The sequence below is a fragment of the Rhipicephalus microplus genome, chromosome 7 (genome assembly GCF_043290135.1).
Source record: "Rhipicephalus microplus isolate Deutch F79 chromosome 7, USDA_Rmic, whole genome shotgun sequence".
In the NCBI taxonomy this organism is placed as follows: Eukaryota; Metazoa; Arthropoda; class Arachnida; order Ixodida; family Ixodidae; genus Rhipicephalus; species Rhipicephalus microplus.
The window spans coordinates 160828311-160836798 of record NC_134706.1 but is presented as its reverse complement, the minus strand read 5'-3'; the positions used below and the strand labels follow the sequence as shown (position 1 = coordinate 160836798).

General features: G+C 41.3%; 1 long non-coding RNA gene across 1 annotated transcript in view; it reads right to left on the bottom strand.

The window, feature by feature from the left end:
- Window positions 1-613: 613 nt before the first annotated feature.
- Window positions 614-8488, bottom strand: part of LOC142767120 (uncharacterized) — a 34145-nt gene continuing 26270 nt past the window's right edge. Inside the window, exon 3 of the long non-coding RNA XR_012884763.1 lies at window positions 614-871. This is a non-coding gene — a long non-coding RNA (uncharacterized LOC142767120). The remainder of the gene's footprint in view (window positions 872-8488) is intronic.

Below are 8488 nucleotides of genomic sequence, written 5' to 3'. Positions count from 1 at the left end.
CGCTTTATTGTAAACGTATATATATATATATATATATATATATATATATATATATATATATATATATATATATATATATATATATATATATATATATATATATATATATATATATATATATATATATATATATATATATTATATATATATATATATATTGTCGTGAACTGCTTCCTGTAAATGATGCCAGGGCTAGGTGGGAAATCAACTCTCACTCTCTAAAGGAGGAGAGAAACTGCCACAAGCGGGGAGGTCAGTCTTCGCCCAGTCTTCGCACCGCTGGTGCGAAGCTCTTTCAAATTCTGCACCTATTTTCATGCTGTTTTGTAGTGAATATAATGTGATGCCGCTGATTGCTCCCGAACGACTGCTTAGCTGAATGGACGTATTGAAGAACGAGCAGAACAAGTAGCAGAGAGGGGCTTCAATTCGAAAGCTAAAAAACCACGAACAGTAATTTGACTGCGGGAAGTTTTCTATAGTAATATGCTGCGTGGAAAAAAACAATGTAAAGACCATATGTAGGAGTCTTGTGCAAAAACATTTTCAAAAAAACAACAGTGGTGGCGAGCATTGGCTTGGTATGTTGTTATTTTCACCCGCTTACCTGAAATACTGACACCACTCGCATGTCGTAGAGCAGTGGTACCAGTGTTGTTGATGTTAAAATCATCGCCAAAGGAATCGGGCCAACGGACCACGCCAGGTGAAAACCATGAGCGTAGAAGTGGCCAATGAATGCCACGACATTTAGTCCAGTTACAATTGACGCCACCAGTGATACAGCCAGCGCACAAAACGGTAGTCTTCGGCCTCCAAGGAAAGCGTCTACATCCACGGTGGCGTTTCCTCCGTCTTCGGCGTGTCCACCCTAGAGCGTAGAACACTGTTTAATGAAGGCAATGATTTTGTTTCAGGCTATTATTTTAGAGCGTGTTTCATTACACTTGGTCTGATGTTTGCTTCGCTGGATGTCACCATCATGCAATGACTTTGACCGAAAACTTGATATGACTATTAAATGTTTTTTATAATATTAAACTGCTGAGAGCAAATAGACACATTAGACACATGCGCTGGCCCTTATCACCCCTGTGTCTACTTCCTGAGCTTGGCAGTGTATTAATAGAATACTAACTGGCGCGATTCCACACTTTACATGTGTTTCTTACACGCCGCCGCAACACCGGATAATAACTATGATATGAGAAAGCACTGTTAAAAGAGAGCCTCTATGGTAATATATAGATATATCAAATATTATATATATCAAATATTCTTATATCAAAATGCCTACGGCAATTTAATTATCATTGTCTATGTTTCTTGATTTACATGGGTACCAATTTTCCCATGCCGTTATCACATGCCACTATACATTTATTTTTTATACTAATTCAACTATTTAGGCAATCGTAACATATACATGAATGGAGATATTGTTAATACCTAAGAAGCACTTGCATAGCCCTTTTATTTATGGCGTTCTCTTTTTCATAGTGTTGTAGCTCGGGCAAGCTTGTATCAGCGTGGTACATATATGAAGGAAACAAGGCACAGTAGTAATGGAAGGTACGCGCTAAAATTCCAACTATTTATTTTATGCCTCTAACACCCCTCTTAAAACAAATGCTGGTTAATTTCCAGTACAAACAATTGTAAATAAACAGTTGGAAGTTAAGCACCGGCATTTCTTCACGTCTGTGCCATGTTTCCTTCTTATATGTGCATGCTGATACAAGGTTAGTTTATCAGTGTTCACTGATACTATACACAGAAGACCATGGATCTTCAAAAACAGCTCGTGATATTGCGCTATTGATTTTCGCACAAGTCGATCACTGGTTACCGCGTTCCATTGCTGACACGACGGTCACTTCGCGAGTTCAATATTGGCCATGGCGGTCACCTTTCAATAGAGGCAAAACACGAGAAGCCCGTGTGCTGTGCGACGCCAGTGAACATCATAGAACTCCCCATGCTCGAAATTTCCGAAATCTTGCACTATGCCGTCACTCAAACTCACGTCATATTACACATGTTGAAAACGTCATATTACACATGTTGAAACGTCATATTACACATGTTGAAAACGATAGTACTTTGCCGATGAGTCATATTTAGATATATTTCGCAAGAAGTTAGCCTGTGCTCATGTTTGATAACAAAAGTAAGCAGGTATCCATGACGTACCTAAGTGTGTCTTATGAGATATGCTGAGGCGGGCGAGTTCAAACTTACGAGGGCGGCTGATAACGCTTGTTCAATCAAACAACTTAAGAAGTACACTGCGTGTACGAGCGGTGTAGTTTATTTATTTATTTATTTTTTATTTACTTATACTGCCAATCACAATTAGGGATTATTGCAGGAAGGGCACATACATTGTGAAAGGGCAAGATTTATACAGAGAGTACTCACTGAATTATTATAATAACGAGTGAGACAAAGCTGACAGAAATACATTTGATGACTACATCAGTACCACCAAAATACATTCAGTAGCATAGGACATCAATTCCAACTAGTACTGAAAAAATGAATAGTGAGCACTTCAAACAGTGGACAAGAAAAAACAGAGTTCGTCAATTCTGAAGACAATAAATAACATTCGAGCAGGGATGGAAAAATTTCCAATGACTGACTGTTTGTTATACTGATTGGCAAGTTATTCCACTCACGAATTGCTAGTGGAAAAAAAGAATATTTCAGACAGTCCGTCCGGCACTGATATTCATTCAGTGTCTGAGAATGCTTTTGTCGTGTTGGCCTTGTTTCTTTAAATGACATGTACTTTGAACTGTCTATGTTTAGCTGTTTGTGGACTAACTGATATAAAATTATAAAATTATAAAATTATTTGCACGTAAAGCAGTGCCTGCATCGGACAGACCGACAGATATTTGAATACCAAGCTGCGGGAGCATGACAATTATTTAAAGGGTAGGGTATCGTCTCACCTCGCCAGCCATTGCCGTGATTGCGGTTGCACTCCTTTTTTTAAGCAAATATCAATCATCGATCGCCATCAAAATCAACGGACACGTGAGATTTCTGAGGCCTACCACAGGACTAAGTGTGTTGGTAGTCGCGTTGAAATAAAAGCAAGAAATTTGTTTCATAAATCGGATGTAATCTTTCGTGGCATATGATTTAATGTATATATGCTTTCCTTCGAATAAATTTTCAGTTGTTAAATAAGCGCTTGTCTTGTTTCCTTCTCTTGTGTGTTTCCGTTTGTGTGCTGTCCAATTACAAATAAACTCCGATTCTCCCGCTTTTCAGTTCTGCTAGTTTATTGCTTGTTCTTCGGGCTCTCCTTTGTACCAAACATGAATTTTACAGACGCTTCTGCCATTTCTTTAGTCATCGCCGTTTGCAACCTAGAGTGAGGCATTCCTTTTCGGTTGCTCAACAGTTTTTTTCCGCTGGCGATCGTGTTCTGCTCGCATAAGAGAACACGCGCTCTACGCCACAATGACATTAAACTAGTACTGCTCCTAGACCAAAGTTGCTGGCGTCTGTGTGTAATTCCGTGTTGGCGCTTTCCTGAAAATGACCTTGTACAGGCAGAACCTGGAGAAAGTTTTGGAGTTTGTCGAACGCATTGCACTAATCGGTACTCCAAAGAAACGAGACACCGTCTTTTGTAAGCTTGTTGAGGTGTTCAGCGATCTTCGAAAAGTTTTTGACAAAGTGCCTGTAGTACGCACAGAGCCCCAGACATTGGGGTAGGTTGTGCTTATTTCTGGGCACGGGAAAGGCGGCAACGGCACGGTTATTTTCCGTATCTGGGCGGATGCCGGCATGGCTCACAACATGACCGGAGAACTTCAGTTCTTCGTATCCAAAATAGCATTTCTCGGGTTTCAAAGGAAGCCCCGCTGTTCTAAGTGCCTGAAGAACTGCCTGAAGAAGTTTGACGTGTTGTTCGAACGTGTCTGCAAAATTCACGACGTCATCAAGGTAAACAAGACATGATTGCCATTTAGCCCCGTGAGAACCGTATACATCATTTTTGGAAGGTAGCTGCCGCTGAGAATAGACCAAAATAGAACACTTTAAACTCGTACAGGCTATCGGGAGTAATAAAAGCCGCCTTTTCGCGGTCGCGCTCATCCACTGCGATTCCCCAGCAGCCGTTACGCAAATTCATGGAGGAAAAATATTTAGCGTTCCGTATACGGTCCTGGGAGTCATCTATCCGGGGTAAAGGATAAACGTCCTTTTTGGTGACCTTGTTAAGTTTACGGTAATCAACGTAAAAGCGCAACGTACCATCTTTCTTTTTTACTAACACAACTCACGAAGCACAAGGGCTGGTCGATGGCTGGATGACGTCGTCCTGAAGCATCTGCTGAACTTGGTCAAGTATCGCGTCTTGTCGCTTGGGTCTTTCGGTAGGTTCTGTGATGATACGATGCTAAGCAAGTGCTGTCTGTTGAACCTTCGTCGTAGTGGCAAAGCAGTCTTGAAGTTAGCCGAGTGTACGTAAAAGCCTTTCTCGTTGTGTAGAAAGTAAACATTTGTTTACGTCTAAAATGCTCGCGAAAACCTCGTCAGGGCGATCATTCAATGAAAGTGGAGCTAATGTGGACGAACATTCGACATCGCTAAGTTCTTCAGAATATGCAATGGCAGTGTGTCTCATGAGGTGGCGATATTCGTCGCTGAAGTTCGTGACCAGCAGGAGAACATGCCTGTTGCTAGGCTGAATGATTCCTTGGGCAACACAGATTATTCGTGAAAAAAGGAGAGACAAATGGACCTCTGCAGTTACTGCGTCAGACACGTCCTGTCCCAATTCTACCTTGACAAAGAGGCTGCTTCGAGGTGAGAGAGTTAGAGAGGTGTGGGTAACACGGAGCCTCTTTCTGGGAATTGCGTAGTGTCAGTTACAGCGTGAAAAGGATTCTCGAACGACACAAGTACTTTACGGAGGTCGATGATGGTGCCGTATTCACAAAGGAAGTCTATATCTAGATTGACTGGCCGAGAGCACACGCGCAATACGAGGAAAGAGCCCGAAAATGTCGACGTACGTACTCGAATGCGTGTCGTGTTCATACCAGTAGGCATCATCAGACGGCCACCTGCCGTGCGCAACTGAGGTCCTTGCCACGGTGTGGTAACCTTCTTCAGTTTAGAAAGGTGTAGCTGTCTCCAAGATGGCCGACACCAACGAAGTACTCCACCAGTAATGTCACGAGCAAAACAAGACCCGACAACCAGGAGTTGACCTGAACACGAGCAACGAAAACGTTCTCTTCTTCTCAGCCCAAAACAAGTATAACCCACAACGACTCGTTCATCAAAGGCAGCCTGCGTCAATATATATATATATATATATATATATATATATATATATATATATATATATATATATATATATATATATATATATATATATATATATATATATATATATATATCTGCGTGTGTGTGTGCTTGCCTTCAAATAAATTTTCAATTGTTAGACCATTGCTTGTCCTGTTTCCTTTTCTCGTGTGTTTCCTTTTCTGCGCTTCTCAATCATAAAGCAGAAGAAGCCTGGCAACTTGCCATGTTGCGAACCACCGAACAATAAGACGACAAAGATGAACGTTACAAACTCCGGCACAGACCCATCATATACAACATGGGCGACAAAGTTTGAGACAGGACACCTATTCACCGGCGTCGGCTCTCCGAAAAGCTGTTGTAAATGTACTTAGGACCCTACACGGCTCTGCGACTCATCAGTGACGTAAATTATGAGGCTGTTCCGAACACCTCTCAGTGTTGTAAGCGCCAAAAAAAAAAGCAGATATTGTCCACGTGCTTCAGTTTAAGCTCTACTTTCAGTGAATAACTGTGTTGTTTTGGTTCCACCTTGGTTCCCGAACATTTAACATTGGGGCGAAACTTTTTTTAAGAGGGAATAATACCTCGCGTATGTCCCAGCGGCGGCGACAATGAAGTAGCGTGAGTGTTGTTGGCCAAGCACAGAGACTAAGAAGACGTCCCAGTATTTTGATGTCATCTATAAAGCGTACCTTTTTTGGGTTCTTTTTGCGCTCGTCGATTCCACGTCTTCACGACGTGGTACATGATGGCGGCGCCTACGACTACGGCAAAAAGCGGCCGAGGGCATTTATATAGTTACATCAGCAATATCATTTTGGTACCGTAGTTAATCAAGGCTAATAAAAAAAGGTGAATATGAAGGCGGCATATTACCAGCTATATATATATATATATATATATATATATATATATATATATATATATATATATATATATATATATATATATATATATATATATATATATATATATTTAGGGGCGTCTGCGTAAGCAGGCGTTTGGAGTGTAGCGACACCACGGACCCGAGCTAACGAGGAGTTCCCACCAGAGAAGCATTGACCACCCTAGTGCAGTATTTGGCTAGTGCCTTCCACATGCAAACGTCTATTAACTCACGGCCCTCAGTCCCCAGCAGCTGTGAAGCAACTGACCATGGCAGCGGTCAGATCTGCATCACAGCAGAGGGTGCTAACAATCGCAGGATCCGTACAGGCCGCCATTGTAACCTGAACTTGGCAACGTTTAACGCATGAACCTTATCTAGTGAGGCAAGTCCAGCTGTACTATTCGAAGAGCTAGAGGGTCTTAAATGGGATATAATAGGTCTCAGTGAGATAAGGAGGATAGATGAGGCCTATACGGTGCTACAGAATGAGCATGTACTTTGCTATCAGGGCTTCGCTGACAGAAGAGAATTGGGAGTGGGGTTCCTAATTCACAGAGCAATATTGAAAGGGTGGTAGGCATAGTAATCAAACTCAATTAGAGATACAAGATGAAGATGATACACGCTTACGTGTCTACATCCAGCCATGATGACGCTTCAGTTGAAAGCTTCTACGAAGAGGTGGAATCAGCAATGAGTAAGATAAAAAACGCAGTGTACTATACTGATGGGAAACTTTAATGCAAAGGTAGGGAAAAAGCAAGCTGGAGACCAAGCAGTAGGAGATTATGGCATCGGTACTAGAAATTCCAGAGGAGAGCTACTAGTAGAATTTGCAGACCACAATAATTTACGGATTTTGAATACCTTCTACCGAAATGAGGAAACTGTAAGTGAAGATGAAGGAGCAATAATGGCGAAAATAAGAACGAAATAGACTATGTTGAGTGCACTCCCAATCACCGTGCAGGATGTGGAAGTGGTTGGCAAGGTAGGATGCAGTGACCATAGAATGGTATGGGCTCGAATTCGCCTAGACTTGAAAAACGAACGACAGAAACTGATACGCAAGAAGCCAATAAATGAGCTAGCACTGAGAGGGAAAGTACAGGAATTCATAGCGTCACTTCAGAACAGGTACTTGGCTCTTATTGAGGAAACCAACCTTAGCGTAGATACAATGCATGATAATCTGACGAGTATCCTTACGGAGTGTGCAGTGGAAGTTGGAGGCAGAGTAGTTAGACAGGACACTGGCAAGCTTTCCCAGGAAATCAAGAATCTTATCAAGAAGCGTCCAAGCATAAAAGTCTCAAGTACAACAGACAAAATAGAACTATCAGAGCTTTCGAAGTTCATTAATAAGCGTAAGGTATCCGATGTAAGAAGGTATAACATGGAGAGAATTGAACATGCTCTGAAAATTGGAGGAAGCGTCAAAGCACTGAAGAGGAAACTTGAGATAGCGACATATAGGATGGATGCACTAAGGGCCAAAGAAGGCAAAAGAACTACCAACATGAATAGGATAGTTAAAATAGTGGAGGAGTTTTACAGACATCTGTACAGCAGCTGGGACAACCATGACCTTAATACTATAAGAACTAGCAGTAACGCAGATGACACCCCACCTGTAATGATAGAAGAAGTCAGAAAAGCCTTGGAAATCATTCAGAGGCAAAGCTTCTGCTGAGGATCAGGTAACATAAGATCTGCTTAAAGATGGATGACAGACTGTGCTAGAAAAACTAGCTACCCTGTTTACGAGGTGTCTCCTGACGGGAAGAGTACCAGACTCTTGGAATAATGCTAACATTGACCTAATACATAAGAAAGTAGATGACAAGGATTTGAAGACTTACAGGCTGATCAGCTTGCTCTCCGTAGTATACAAGCTATTTACAAAAGTAATGGGTAACCGAGTTAACAAAACATTAGCATTTAATCAACCAAAAAAAAACAAGCCGGATTTTGAACAGGCTACCGAACAATCGATCACATTAATACTATTGATCATGTAATATAGAAATGCTCAGAATATAATCAATCACTATACATAGCCTTAATATATTACGTGAAGGCATTCAATTCAGTAGAAATATAAGAAGTCATGCCGACACTGCGGAATCAGGGCGTCTATGAAGCATTTACAAACATCCTGGAATAAATCTACAGGGTATCAACTGCTGCCATAGTGCTTCATAGAGAAACAACAGAATGTCAATCAAAAAGGATGTAAGGTAGGGGAATACAATC